At 37.6% G+C, this 16,133-nt stretch overlaps 4 non-coding genes across 4 annotated transcripts; all 4 read left to right on the top strand.

Moving 5' to 3' along the window:
• The first annotated feature begins 1,185 nt into the window (after window positions 1-1,185).
• On the top strand, window positions 1,186-1,259 carry Trnai-aau (transfer RNA isoleucine (anticodon AAU)). Its single transcript has one exon. It is a non-coding gene; the product is annotated as a tRNA-Ile (tRNA).
• Window positions 1,260-10,660: 9,401 nt separating this feature from the next.
• Trnai-aau (transfer RNA isoleucine (anticodon AAU)) lies at window positions 10,661-10,734 on the top strand. The gene has a single exon. It is a non-coding gene; the product is annotated as a tRNA-Ile (tRNA).
• Window positions 10,735-13,367: 2,633 nt separating this feature from the next.
• Window positions 13,368-13,441, top strand: Trnai-aau (transfer RNA isoleucine (anticodon AAU)). The gene has a single exon. It is a non-coding gene; the product is annotated as a tRNA-Ile (tRNA).
• Window positions 13,442-15,858: 2,417 nt separating this feature from the next.
• Trnai-aau (transfer RNA isoleucine (anticodon AAU)) lies at window positions 15,859-15,932 on the top strand. The gene has a single exon. It is a non-coding gene; the product is annotated as a tRNA-Ile (tRNA).
• Window positions 15,933-16,133: the final 201 nt, after the last annotated feature.

Here is a 16,133-nt window from a genome sequence, read left to right as displayed (position 1 = left end):
CTTTTACTTCTTGAATTTTGTTAAATGTGAAGGATTCTGATTGACTAATGTTAACCAAAGTATGTTACAACTTGAAAAGTCTCCTAACATTTTTTTTATAATTAATTTCACCAAACAAATGAATCTCATTTTCGTAATTAACATGAAAGAAAATCTGCAGGGAAAATTTCAAAGGACAAGCATTAAAATTATGTAAGTAAATTTACCGAAAAATCAAAGTAAAATCCGACAGAAGCTGGAGTGCCGACAGTAGCACACGGAAAATTTCATAAAAAGACCATACACATCTCCCTCATTAAGTCATCCCTATAGGTAACTAGCAATACAGTACGTTCTGATGACATGTTCAGTATTTCAAGTATAACAGCTGAGGTACGTCGTTCAGATGTACTAAACTCAGCAATGAAAACTACTCAGAAGGTAGTTCGACGACTTGCATATCGAGACACGACAGCCAATAGTTACATGTAAGCAACGCAATAATCCCGAACGATTAATGAGTTGTACAGAACAGAACTAACGAGAAGTGGTGTTGTTGTTTCTGCAGATTCACACGGACCATACGAGTCTATTCCATTTTTTGAAAGGAACCATTTGATTCTATCAATATGATTCAACATGTAAAAAGACTGACATTATTTCCCGTTTCTGTTGCAATTTTCTTCAATGATTTTCAGAGCCATTTCCTTTCACTTTATTTACGACAGTAAACCACATGTTAAACAAAATTTTAATAAATGTTTGATAAGAATTATATTTCTATGAAGCTGAGGAGTAGTTTCCGCCCGAACTGAGTCAGTGTATACGAAGCTACAGAGTTTTAACTACATCTACCATGACAGGCTTGAGAAACGAGCAGCCTGCAGATGTCCTGGATACCAACGGTCTTATTTCTCTAACTTGTTAAAAACTATATACATTTATATAATACACTACCAAATGCCCCTATGTCTGTCTATCTGTCTGTCTCTTTGCCTGTCTGAGTGTCCTTCCAGCTATCTGTCTATATATCGTATCTTCTGTATCTCTGATCCACCATCTCCGTCAGTGTTCTACGTCTGTAACTGCTTGTCATTCTCTCATTCGATCATTGTGTCAAAACTGAAGTCGACAACATAATCTGTTAACAACCAAACTGTGCCGTCTAAGTTTATTAACATGTGTGAATATAAGAAAGCGGAAGATGGCCGGTTAGCTCAGTTGGTTAGAGCGTCGTGCTAATAACGCGAATGTCGTGGGTTCGAGCCCCATACTGGCCATTGCGTTTTGTTTCCACCTTTTCTTTTTCTTTTAGATATGTATCCGTCTCGTTTTGGATGATGTCCGAAGAGTAAACTCAAAGCATTCATAGTTGAGAACACATTTGTGAGATAACTTCCCCTCCCTTCTCCCACTTCCCATCTCTCTCCACACACACGGGCGATAATTAATGCATATAAACACTGCACAATATGTCAACCCCAGTAACAGTCTCTACTTCTCTCTCTCTCTTTCGCTCTCTCTGTTTCTCTCCTCCCTCGCTTTTTCTCAAGTGTAACAGATTGACCGTGGACACATGCACTTCTGCTGTTGTGTCTACATAATCTTTTCTGGTACAGTTATCTCGTGTGGCACTGTTGGTTAGAGCATCGTGCTTATAACGCGAATATTGTGGGTTCGATCCCTAAACTGAACAATGACGTATTTCATTTATTTTTTATTCCTACTTTTTTTTTTTTTTTTTTGTTCAAAGTATATAATTAGACGATACATTCTAGTCTTTACTGACCGAAACCTCTCTTGTGATAGCACAAGTCTCACAATAATGATCATGTCAGACAGGACGTAAGGATACATACCTTATGCAAAAGGACTCCATAGTTAAATAACGTGTGTGTCGTGGGTTCGATCGCTATACTGGCCAATGACTTCAGCCTTTATTTTCTTTTGTTTATACAAATGGCTCTACTAACTGGATTTTTAGAAAGTCGTACGAAATGTCTTCCGTTTAACTCAGTCCAGTCTTGTCTTGGGATAATCCAAAAGAACTCAATGCAATGGATATGTATGAGGGCTTGTAGGATTGAAAAAATTCCACCTGTGATTCCCCAATATGAATGTCAAATTCAAGCGGTAGTAATCGTATTCCATCAAAATTAGGGCATTGTTAGAGCATGTTTAGGTAAACTTTTCTCTTTTTTTGTGTGTACCCTCAAATATATCCAATAACGTTACTCTGGTATATCTAATGGCCGTTTGAGCAATGAGTTCGTAGATGATTAATGCATTATATGGGTGCTGATGAAGGAGCAAAAACTCCTGAAATATGGCATATACACCCATGAACCATTTTCGTCACCTTCGATCTCATTATTTGTTTACGTCTGACGTCTCGGAAACGAAAGGTCGTAATAAAATCAGTGCAGGCAATAATTTCCGTAGAAAATGTGTAGAGATTACTTTACAGCGTTCAGTATTTCAAAAATAGTAGCTGAGGTATACCGTTCGGATGTACTCTACTCGGCAATGAATGCTACTCAGAAGGCAATTCAATGGCTTACATGCCGTGACATAACCGCCTAAATACATATTTAAACGACATATTCCATTTCTTTACTGACCGAAACCTCTCTTGTGGGAACAATGCAATAATCGTGGACGACAAATGAGTTGTACAGAAAACAACTGACGGGGAGTGGTGTTGTTGTTTCTGTGGATTCACACGGACTATACAGGCTAACTCCATTTTCTGAGAAGAGCCATTTGACTCTACCAGTATTATTCGACGTGCAAGAGACTGTCCTCATTTCTGGTTGCTATTGCAATTTATTTTAATGTAGATTTTAGAATTATTTATTATTAATTTATCTACGACAGGAAACTACATGTTATACAAAATTTTAATAAATATTTGATAAGAATTATATTTCTATGAAGCTGAGGAGTAGATTCTGCCCGAACCTTAGCCCCCGATTGAGCCAGTGTATACAAAGCTACAGAGTTTCAGGCTTGAGAAACGGAACAGCCTGCAGATGTCCTGGATACAAACGGCCTTATTCCTCTAACTTGCTAAAAACTATATGCATTTATATAATACACTACCATATGTTTTTATATCTCTCTATCTGTCTGTCTCTTTGCCAACTGAGCTAACCGGCCATCCTGCTACGCATTTCAAAAACATTCTTATATTCACACATTTTACTAAACTTAGACGGAACAGTTGGGTTAACAGATTGTGTTGTCAACTTCAGTTTTGACAGTACGATCGAACGAGAGAATGACAAGCAGTTAAGGACGTGAAACACTGACGGAGATGGTGGATCAGAGAAGCAGAAGATACGATATATAGACAGAAAGCTGGAAGGCAAAGAGAGAAACAGATAGATAGACAGACATTGAAACAGTTGGTAGTGTATTCTATAAATGAATATAGTTTTTAGCAAGTTAGAGGTATCCAGGACATCTTCAGGCTGTTTCGTTTCTCAAGCCTGTCAAAGTAGATGTGGTTGACACTCTGTAGCTTTGTATACACTGGCTCAGTCTGGGGCTATTCCCAAATACAAGTGTGATAATTGTATTCCATCAATATTAGGGCATTTATTACAGCATGTTTAAGTAAACATTTCTTTTTCTTTTTTTTTCCACCCTCGAATATATCCAATGACGTTACTCTGGTATATCTAATGGCCGTTTGAGCAATGAGTTCGTAGATGATTAATGCGTTAGATGGGTGCTCATGAAGGAGCAAAAACTCCTGAAATATGGCATATACACCCATGAACCATATTTCTCACCATCGGTCTCATTGTTTGTTTAAATCTGACGTCTCGGAAACGAAACATCGTAATAAAATCAGTGCAAGCTACAATTTCCATAGAAAATGTGTATAGATGACTTTACAGCGTTCAGTATTTCAGGAATAGTAGCTGAGGTACACCGTTCGGATGTACTCTACTCGGCAATGAACATTACTCAGAAAGCAATTCAATGGCTTACATGCCGTGGCATAACAGCCAAAATACATATTTAAACGACATATTCCATTTCTTTACTGACCGAAACCTCTAGTGTGAACAATGCAATAATACTGGACTACTAATAAGTTTTACAGAGAAAAACTGAGGGGAAGTGGTGGCGTTGTTTCTGCAGATTCACACGGACTATACAGGCTAACTCCATTTTCTGAGAAGAGCCATTTGACTCTACCAATATTATTCGACATGCAAGAGACTGTCCTAATTTCTGGTTGCTATAGCAATTTATTTTAATGTTGTTTTTAGAATTATTTACTTTCAGTTTATCTACGACAATAAACAGCATGTCATCCAAAATTTTAATAAATATTTTATAAGAATTATATTTCTATGAAGCTGAGGAGTAGGTTCCGCCCGAACCTTAGCCCCCGATTGAGCCAGTGTATACAAAGCTACAGAGTTTCAACCACGTCTACTTGGAGAGGCTTGAGAAACGAGCAGCCTGCAGATGTCTTGGCTACCACCGGACTTATTCCTCTAACTGACTTACTAAAAACTATATACATTTATATAATACACTACCAAATGTTTCTATGTCTGTCTATCTATCTGTCTCTTTGCCTGTCTGAGTGTCCTTCCAGCTTTCTGTCTATATATCGTATCTTCTGCTTCTCTGATCCTCCATCTCCGTCAGTGTTTCACGTTTTTAACTGCTTGTCATTCGCTCTTTCGATCGTACTGTCAAAACTGAAGTAGACAACACAATCTGTTAACAACCCAACTGTTCCGTCTAAGTTTAGTAAAATGTGTGAATATAAGAATGCTTTTGAAATACGGAGCAGGATGGCCGGTTAGCTCAGTTGGTTAGAGCGTCGTGCTAATAACGCGAATGTCGTGGGTTCGAACCCCATACTGACCAATTCGTTTTGTTTCCACTGTCTTTTTTCCTCTTAGATATGTATCTGCCTCGTTTTGGATCACATCCGAAGAGTAAAATCAAAGCAGCCACTGCATTCATAGTTTCCAACATATTTGTACGAAAGCTTCCCCTCCCTTCTCTCTCTTCCCATCTCTCTCCACACACGGGCGATAATTAATGTATATAAACACTGCACAATATGTCAACCCCGGTAACAGTCTCTTCTTCTCTCTCTTCTTCGCTCCATCTCTCTCTCTCCTCCTTCGATCTTTCTCAAGTGTAACAGATTGACTGTGGTCGCATGCACCTGTGCTGATGTTTCTAGATAACACTTTCAGATACAGCGGTCTCGTGTGGCCAGTTATCTCTGCCGGTTAGAGCGACGTGCTAATAACGCGGGTGTCGTGGGTTCGATCTCTATGCTGGCTAATGACGTATTCTTTTTTATGTTCAAAATACACATTCCAATTTTTTACTGACCGAAACCTCTCTTGTGTGAACAATGCAATAATCCTGGGCTTCTAATGAGTTGTACAGAGAAAAACTGACGGGAAGTGGTGTCGTTCTTTCTGTGGATTCACACAGACTATACAGGCTAACACCATTTTTTGAGATGAGCCATTTGACTCTACCAATATTATTCGACATGCAAGAGACTGTCGTCATTTCTGATTTCTATTGCAATTTACTTTAATGTTGTTTTTTTTAGAATTATTTCTTTTCACTTTATCTACGATAGTAAACTGCTTGTTATCCAAAATTTTAATAAATACTTGATAAGATATATATTCCTATGAAGCTGAGGAGTAGGTTCCACCCGAACACCAGCCCCCGATTGGGCCTGTGTATAGAAAGTTGCAGTGTCAACCACTTCTACTTTGACAGGTTTGAGAAACGGAACAGCTTGAAGATGTCCTGGCTACCACCGGTCGTATTCCTCTAACTGACTTACTAAAAGCTATATACATTTATATAATACACTAACAAATGCCCCTATGTCTGTCTATCTGTCCGTCTCTCTGCCTGTCTGATTGTCCTTCCAGCTTTCTGTCTATCTGTCTTATCTTCTGCTTCACTGTTCCACTATCTCCGTCAGTGTCCGACGTCATTAACTGCTTTAACTGATTTTTTTCTACTCGAGGCAAAAGGCCCGACATTTTTGGGGAGGGGACTAGTCGATTAGATCGACCCCAGTACGCAATTGGTACTTAATTTATTGACCCCGAAAATGATGAGCGGCAAAGTTCACCTCGGCGGAATTTCATCTCAGAGCGTAAAGACAGACGAAATACCAATTTCTTTATTGCCCACAGATTGAATGTGCACACATGCACCTGTGCTGTTGTTTCTAGATAATCCTTTCAGATATGATCGTTCTCATGTTGCTGGTTAGCTTAGTTGGTTAGGGCATCGTACTACTAACGCGAATGTCGTGTGTTCAATCCCCATGCTAACGAATGACTTATTCTGTTTTGTTTTTTTAATCCCCAGTTTTTATGTTCAAAGTACATAATTAGACGATACATTCCATTCTCTTGAGGTAGCTGAGGTCTCACCCTAATTATCATTAGCCACTATAGGGCCTCGAACCCATGACATTCACGTTAATCAATGGAGCCAACGGGTTCTTAGGGTAATTGAAAGAATCAGCCTCTCTGATTCAAACGGAAAAGTTCCACTGAATCTACCTTACAAACATTTAGTTCAACAGCTTTCATCATTTTGCTAAATTACCTGGGAATATGTAGTTAGATATTTTCTTGTATGAAATCAGTTTTCCTTGTAAAAGCAGGCGAATAATGGTCGTTTCTTTGTTTTATTATTTCGGTCATTTTATTGAGGCCATCCTGGGGTATCAGCTTGAAAACTTGTATACTAAAGTATAGAATTATAATTTCATCTTCAGTCACGTCAGTTTCTCAAAATCTTAAAGCTGGGAACCCGAAAATATCATGACCTGTTCCATGACGGAGATGGCGGAACAGAGAAGCAGAAGATAAGACAGATAGACCGAAAGCTGGAAGGGCACTCAACCGGGCAAAGAGACAGACAGATAGACAAACATAGAGACATTTGTTAATGTTTTATATAAACGTATATAGCTTTTAGTAATATCTGACTTACAATTCTAAATTATACACATTTATATAATACACCACCAAGTGTTCCTATCTCTGCCTGTCTCTCTCTGTCGCTCCACTTTCTCTTTCCCTCGTTTTTGATCCCCACTTTCCTATCTGCCTCCACACACCTTTCTTTCGTCTGTTTCCTCCTCCCCTAACTCTAATGTCAGACAGAATCTGACGACACAATCGCGCTGTTCAAAGTCTAGATATATACGTGTCAATAGAAGAACTTTTATCAGCGTTTGTCGCATTCGGCCGGTTAGCTCAGCTGGTTAGAGCGTCTTGGGTTCGAGCGCAAAACGGACCAATGAACTTCATTCTTTTTATTTTTCTTTTAGATAAGTATCTAAGGTTTTTTACGAATTCAGGTTAAGAAAGGCGCAGGCATGACTGTGTGGTAAGAAGTGTGCTTCCCAATAGCATGGTTTTAGGTTCAATCCCACTGCGTGACACCTTGGACCAGTGTCTTTCAAATATAACCCCATGCCTACTAGATCCTTGTGAGTGGATGTGGTACACGGAAACTGGAAGAAGTCCGTCATGTATGTATGAGTGCGTTGAGTAGATTCGATGTTTTCAACCACCATATATCGTTCTGGGGATTAGCCGATTGGTTACCATATCAGATATATATAGCCCATTGGTTCGCTTCCAGATATATATGGGTTGCACAGGCGGCGAGCTGGCAGAAACGTTAGCATGCCAGGCGAAATGCTTAGCGGTATATCGTCTGTCTCTACGTTCTGAGTTCAAATTCCACCGAGGTCGACTTTGCTTTTCATCCTTTCGGGGTCGATAAATTAAGTACCAGTTGCATACTGGAGTCGATCTAATCGACTGCCCCCCCCCCCACTCCTCAAAAATTTTTCCTTCAATGTCCCTACTTCTCTATCTCTTTGTCTATCTGTCAGTCTCTTTTTCTTTCTCTCTCTCTCTCTCTCTCTCTCTCTCTCTCTCTCTCTTTCAAGTGTCACAGGAAAATTGGCTACGGAACACACGCCACTGTAATCTATGCTGTCATGTCTATGTAACACTTGTTATACAAGGTTCACATAAGTGGCCGGTTAGCTCAGTTGGTTATAACGCGAATGTCGTGGGTTCATTTATGATTTTCTCTGAAGGCTTTTCTTTTTAAACGTCTTTGGCGTATTTCATTAATATGAAGTTAATTTTTTCCAGACTCTTGTTTGTTTGCTTGTTTCTTTATTTTTTGCTTTTGTTTTTTGCTTTTGCTTTTTTTGATAAACATCGTCAAAGTGTGTAAAATATCGAGAGTTTCTTCACAAAACTTATGGTGAACGTACAACTAATCATTGAAGATGTAGTTAGGTCCACACAAGCTCATTATTTACTTACTATGTCTTATTTAAAATTGTGTTAATGAGACAACATAAATGCAGATATAACCGAGACGAGTATAAATTTTCACAGACTATAGGCGAAGGCATGGGTGTATAGTAAGAAGCTTGCTTCTCAATCACATGGTTCCGGGTTCAGTCCTACTGCGTGGCACCTTGAGCAAGTAACTTCTACTGTAGCCTCGGTCAGAGCAAAGCCTTGTGGGTAAACTTGGTAGACGGAAGCTGAAAGAAGCCCGTCCTGTGTGTGCGTGTGTGTGTGTGTGTGTGTGTGTGTGTGTGTGTGTGTGTGTGTGTGTGTGTGTGTGTGTGTGTGTGTGTGTGTGTCTTTGCGTCTGTGTTTGTCTCCCTTTACCGCTTGACAACTAGTGTTGATGTGTTAATGTCCTCGTAAACTAGCGGTTCGGCCAGAGTCATCGACAGAATAAGTCCCAGGCTTTAAAAAAATACTGAGGTCGATTCATTCGACTAAAAATTGATCAAGGCGGTATCCCAGCTTGGCTGCAAGTCTAACAACTGAAATAAGTAAAAGATAAAAAAAAAGAAAGATATAAGTCAATGCTAAGCACACTCACAAATTTACCGTTAGATGTCAATAAATACAAGTAATATCTATTATTTCATAACAAGACGAAAGCTATAATAAGTTGGTAAAAACAACAGCAGACGAGGAAGGCATATGCCACCTTTTTTCGAGAAGCAGGTTGCATGAGATAAGATTCATCATCAGGCAGGCCGCACAAGTAAAAAATACAAAGTAACTTTCCGTCTTGGTGTGCCTCTCAGAAAGTCTTGCAAGACAGTTTGCCTATGTAAAATCCTCAGGGAAAGTGGAAATTATATTGGTTTATTTATGAGAATTCTATGTCGAAACTTAGTCACGTTTATGTATTTGTTTTGCAAGATTCTTGATGCGAAATCATGTATTGAAACAGATATTGTTATACTTGGGAATGGTCATATACTTGGGGAAGTTCATATTTTATCAGTTAATCACAAGCACTTTATATTCAATCTTTACTTCAGAATTATATGTTGGTGTTATATATCAGCAGTATATTTTTTGTCTTAGCTTCAGCTGCTTGTCGTGGCTTCAGCTTTATTATTATTATTTGTAATTTTTTGTCAAAGTTCTTTCGTCACACATCCTATGACTTCTTCAGTGACTCTTTATCCCACGCGTCTCTTCTTGTCTAGCTTAGCCCAGAAAATGTACTAAGCAGAACAAGAGAAGACACATGGGATCTTTCTGATTTGACGGGCAACACTTGTTTTCTTAACGAAACAATTTCAAACTTGGGATACTGGTAGAATGTGTCATATAAAACATCTTTTTCTCTTAGCTTTCTTAACAAAAATTTATATATTGCAAGTTATTTCATGTTAAAGTTATCATATTTCTGTAATTTCAATCAATCACTGACGTCTATTCAGCTGAATACAGTTACTGCTGTTTTTATAAACAATAATTTTTGCACCGTTGTTTACATTCCACGGCAGTAATTGTTTTCACCTCAATAGACGTCAGTGATTGGTTGAAATTACCGAAATACGACAATTTTTTTACATGAAATAACTTCGAATACAAATTTTTTTACCTGTTCTATAATACAAAATATACAAGTATACGAAGTTTGAAAGTGTTTTGGTACCAAAAACACTACATAAAACATTAATGAGAAGTGTTGCCCGTCAAATCAGAAAGATCCGACACATGTGATAAAGAGTCACTGAAGAGGTCACAGGATGCGTGCCGAAACAGTTTTGACAAAGAAACAAAAAAAAAAGAAAAAATTAAGAAATAAAGCTGAAGAAATTACCAGTACGTGTGTTTGATTGGCAAAATATGACCATCTCCAAGTATAACAGTATGTGGAAACTACATTGAGCCTTTATAATCTGGAATCTGGTACGCTAATCTTTATGATTAGCGTCATAAACGCTGTCCTTCGCTATTTTATAAAATAGGATAAAATAAAATAAAAGATACACAGTGTATCTCTTAATCTGTGTCTGGCTCTTCTTTATCTCTGCCTCTCTGTCTTTCTTTCTCTTTATCTCTGCTCCTCTATTACTTACTCCTTGTCTCCTTTCTCTCTCTATCTCTCTCCTTTCACCCTCTTTTTCCCCTCTCTTCCCTTTTCTCTCTCCCCTCTCTTTGTCTCTCTCTCTCTCTCTCTCTCCCTCACTCTCCCCCCTTTCTCTCATCCACCAGCTGTCAAACAATACAAATTGTAAACACGTACAGTTGTAGCCTACGTAATCGTCTGTTCATGCTTATTTTTATCCGAATTCTTCAGTGGCCGGTTAGCTCAGTCGGTTAGAGCGTCGTGCTAATAACGCGAATGTCGTGGGTTCGAGCCCCATACTGGCCAACGTGTTCTTTTTCTTTTTTTTTTTTGTTTTTGTCTTTATATATATGCCATTTTACTGTAATAAAATTCAGTCCTCACAGCAACACTTTTTTATATGTCATTACACGATATAAACTAGAAATATGACTGAAATATATTATTGACTAATAGCGACTCATGTTTTAAACTGCAGTACAACTGACAAGCATCGATAGTTTCGATCTGTAAGGCAAAGCCAATCACTTTTATATAATTCAACAGTAAATCAATGAAATAATAAACAATCATAGAACACATTTTTTCTTTACTCGTGCACTCTCAAGTAATTATTGAGTTCAAATTTTGGCACAAGGCCAGCAATTTCGACCCCAGTCTTCAACTAGTCCTAATTTTATCGACCACGAAAGAATGAAAAGCAAAAATCGTAACGTAAAGACATTTCTATCAAGTAATTATTAAAAACATTTTCTAGTGGGATCTTTCTGATTTGGCGGACGCCACTTGTTTTCTTAACGAAACACTTTCAAACTTGGGACACTGGTAGAATGTGTCATATAAAACATCTTTTACTCTTAGTGTTATTGAGAAAAATTTATCTTTTTAAAGTTATTTCGTGTTAAAATTGTCGTATTTCGGTAATTTCAACCAATCACTGACGTCTATTGAGGTGAAAACAATTACTGTTGTGAATTGTCAACAAAACGTTATGCGGTGTAATGGGATCTTTTCTCTTGAATAAAATTAGTGCCGTTGTTTGTCAACAACTATTGACGGTACTGCTATTTATGACATCGTTCGTGCGTTTGTACTATTCAATATACATATTCTTTTACAAAAATATCAGGTCATCCCATAAGTTCTGTCCGAATTTTGAATTAAGAAAACAATTCATCAAATGTTATATTTAATTAAAATTTAATCATCAGTGTACTTTTCCTGATTATCTATGACTTCCTTCCATCTATTTACAAGCTTTTTAATCCATCAATGTAAAACTCTTTTGGTTTCAAAGCGAAAAACTCTGAAATGTCAGTTTCGACTTCCTCCTGGCTTGCGAAAGTTATGTCCCCCACAAATGATTCTGTAAACTACGAAACAAATGGTAGTCTGAAGGAGCAAGGTCGGGAGAATAAGATGGATGAGGAATTTTTTCTCAACCAATCTCTTCGAACTTCTGTGCTGTGATCTTTGCAGTATGGGGTCGCGCACTGTCCTGATGAAACATCACTCCTTTTCGATTCACTAAAGAGGGTCTTTTTTTCTTCAAAGCTTGGTTCAAACGCTCTAATTGCTGACAGTAGACTTGAGCACTGATGGTTGCATTAGGTGATAACAATTCAAGGTGAATTACTCCTTTGCAATCCCACCAGATACAGAGAAGAACCTTTTTCCCATGAAGTTCCCTTCTCGGCTGTGGTTGAGCTTTTTCCCTTTTACCAAGCCACTGTTTACGACGTTTAACATTTCGATAGAAGATCCATTTTTCGTCACCAGTCACAAGTTTATCCGAAAAGGGTGAAATGAGTTCGCGAGAATGGCGAGAAGAGCAGATGTCAACTTGGGATTTGCGGACGTATATGTATATATACCTGTATTCATATATGATATATATATATATATTATAAATATATATAGGTATATATATGTTTGTGTGTGTGTACGTACATACATACATACATACATACATACATACATACATACAGACAAAATGCTTGACACTCACACTCAGCAAATGGCAAAGTAAAACATCTCACACAGAAGATCGTGCAAAGGCAACTAAGCACAAACCGCCAGCCACTAATCATATGTAATGAAATGCGTTGGGTGGGTCATATTGTGTGTAAGGAAGATAACAGGATTCCAAAGCAGCAGTTCCGTGACGAGCTGTGCATTGGAAAGCGTCCTCAGCACAAAACACGAAAAAGATACAAACACTGCATAAAAGGCAACCAAGAAATTGCAAATCAGTGTTAAGAACTGGGAAGAGCTAGCTTTGGAGAGATCTGAGCGGAGGAAACGCATAAGCGAAGATTATAAAACTTTTGAAGAGGATCGCCTTGGCTTCGGAAAGGCTGTCATCAGAACCTCAATAAAAATATAAAATGCTGGAAGAGTGTTACGTATGGCCGTGTATTCCTCTCTAAGATTGGGTATGTCAACCATTCGAAGTCTCACGTTAGATCAACTGTATGTAACATCCTTCCAGGTGATTCAACAAGAGTGATATGTGAAAAAGTTTGCAAATCCGTTTCAGGCCAGAAAAGACACGGCAGTACACAAAGATCACGTTCCATAAATCCAGTCGAAGCTACAGCTTTCGTCTATCACTTATGCTTCAAACCATGCGGATCTGCAGCAGGACTGAATGGTGATCTGAGAAGTCATGGACGAGAAGTCAAAACTGCCATAGACAACGAAGCGGCTCAGAGTGACGGCAATCATCTGTGAAAATGGAGCAATAACCAAATGTATACATAAATTACTCAATGTGTCTATCTATGCCCGTAACTCTCTCTCTCTCTCTCTCTCTCTCTCTCTCTCTCTCTCTCTCTCTCTCTCTCAAGTGTCACAAGAAGATGGACTATGAACACACACAACTGTAATCTATGCTATTGTATCTACATAATAGTCCTTATATCACTTACGTTCCACGTGGCCGGTTAGCTCAGTTGGTTAGAGCGTCGTGCTAATAACGCGAATGTCGTGGGTTCGAGCCCCATACTGGCCATCTTTTTTAAAGTAAGTGCATATTTACCAATGTCTTTGGCATACCTTATTAATTTGAAATTAGCTTTTTTTTATGTACCTCTTTTCGATATGTACCTCACCACAAACTTATGGTCGTTAGGATGCACTCCTAACGACCATAAGGTTTGTGATGAGATATATATTGAAGAGAGGTACATGTGTACATAGACTGGTTACTTGTACGAAGCTTTCTATCTGATTGTTTGATCATACTTTTTCAAATTGTATTAGTGAGATAAAAGAAATGCAGGCCTAATTGGTATATTATCAGTGCGAATCCAGAACGGAACGAAAAGACCACGTGCGCATGCAAGAAATAACAGTAAACTATGAATGTCATTCTTAATCTTAATTTCAATTTTATTTTATTAATAGTCCTCTTCTCTTCTCATATATTTTATACTCATTTTTGATAAAGTTTTTCAAAAAAAAAAAACGAAACATGTAATGTAAATTAATTACCCCCCCCCCAATTTTTTTAAAGTCGCATTTTCATTTTTATTTATCTTTAATATATATATATATATATATATATATATATATATATATATATATATATAAGCCAAAAAAAGACTGCCGTTATGCCTGGCAACAAGTACCCCCATCGAGGAGATCCAATAGAGATCAAGACTACGTGGTCTGGTGGTCATGAAGCTAGGGTAACAGGAGTTATCTCCCACCTGCAATAAATACCAGGCGCGAGAAGCGCACTGAATAAACCAGCTGGAGGAGATGTCTTCCTGCACTTCAATGGCAGTATCGTCGTCTTTTAGAGCAGGGGTTTTCAAGGATCTTTTTTAAAACGGGGGCCACATTTTTCATTAACGAAACACTTTGAAACTTGGAACACTGGTAGAATGTGTCATATAAAACATCTTTTTCTCTTAGTCTTCTTAAAAAAAAAAAGAAATCCATAAATTATTCCATGTTAAAGTTGTCGTATTTCTGTAATTTCAACCAATCACTGACGTCCATTCAGCCGATATACATTAAGTGCCGACTACATAAACAAACGATTCTGAAACAATTAACCCTAACCCTAACCCTAACCCTAGGGTTAGAGTTAGGGTTAGGGTTAGGGTTAGGGTTAGGGTTAAAGCAAATTTAAAATGAAAAAAGCAAATAAAACGAAGAATCGTTTGTTTATGTAGTCGGCACTTAATGTATATCGGCTGAATGGACGTCAGTGATTGGTTGAAATTATCAAAATAAGACAATTTTTTACATGAAATAAATTCGAATACAAAAATATTTTTCTGTTCTATAACACAAAATAGATAAGTATACGAAGTTTGAAAGTCTTTCGGTACCAAAAGCACTACGTAAAACATTAATGAAAAATGTGGCCCCCGTTTTAAAAAAGATCCGTTTTCAAACTTTTTAACTTGCGGACCCCTTTATATTTCAGGCTTTACCTTAGGGACCCCCTTATAAACGCTTATGAAATTTATACATAAATATTTGCTTAAAATAACATATATTTTTACATTTATTTATTTAACCGTATTTAACAAATAGGTTTATTGTCAATTAAAAGATTTCGATTAAAAAACATATAAAATCAAATTGCCCATAAAAAGTATTTGCTGTCCACGGACCCCCTGTCTTGTCCTTGCGGACCTGCTGTGGTCCGTGGACTACAGTTTGAAAACCCCTGTTTTAGAGGACAACCATATTAATGTGACCATAAGCATTACAATAAAGAAATATTTTTGATCTTTGTTCGATTTTCAATAAGATTCAGTAGTGGGTATAACACTTCAAAGCAGGAAATGCCGAGTGAACCTCTCTTTGTGTCTCCTCCAAAAATATCCTCAAATACTCAAGGAATTCGCTCACTTCTCCTCCATCGGTCTCATATAATTTCTGTGGAAATATTTCGCTTCACAAACGTTTATTTGCATCTGGAATAATTCCACCGATAACAATTGGATTGCTCTCAACGCAACAGTAAAGAGCTTTAAGTCGTAAACACGTTAAAGATTAATAATTAATAATTAGTTATCAGCAAAGATAACCATCGATCACTTAGTCTCAAACGAACCGAAAGCCAAAGGAAGGTCAAGGAAAAGGCTAACAATCGCAAAATCTAATTGGTATTGGAAATCCTCAGGAGAAAAGGAATCTACGTCACCATCATAAATATTGTCCTCAGACTATTTTGAAAAAAAACACAAAAAAAAAACACAAATGAATAAATAAAGCAAAAAACATACACTATATAGTGTATAGCCATATCTACATAACTGTTTCCTTCTCTCTGTCTTTTCTATCTCTTTCTCTTACTCTTCCTCTTTCCTTCCCTCACAATTGTCAAGACCCTGACTGCAAAAGCATAAAGTTGTAGCTTACATTCATATGTATTGTTACTAATTTTTATAGCTAATGGCTATCAATGGCCGGTTAGCTCAGTTGGTTAGAGCGTCGTGCTAATAACGCGAATGTCGTGGGTTCGAGCCCCATACTGGCCAGTATGTTTACATTTTTTTTTTTTTTTCCACTTAAGTATGTTTTTACGAACTGAATTTTTGGATCTAGTTGGTCTGGCTGCCAGCATTTCAAAAGTTTAAGTTTATCAACAATTTTAAAATTTGGCACAATAATATACTTTTTCCAAGCTTAATTGCTGGAGTTATTTCACTTTTTCCAGAAAAATGTTTTTAAAAAGTTAT

The sequence above is a fragment of the Octopus bimaculoides genome, chromosome 8, assembly GCF_046866305.1.
Source record: "Octopus bimaculoides isolate indiv1 chromosome 8, ASM4686630v1, whole genome shotgun sequence".
Taxonomy (NCBI): domain Eukaryota; kingdom Metazoa; phylum Mollusca; class Cephalopoda; order Octopoda; family Octopodidae; genus Octopus; species Octopus bimaculoides.
The sequence above is the reverse complement of the archived record's forward strand: the minus strand, read 5'-3'. Positions and strand labels throughout refer to the sequence as shown.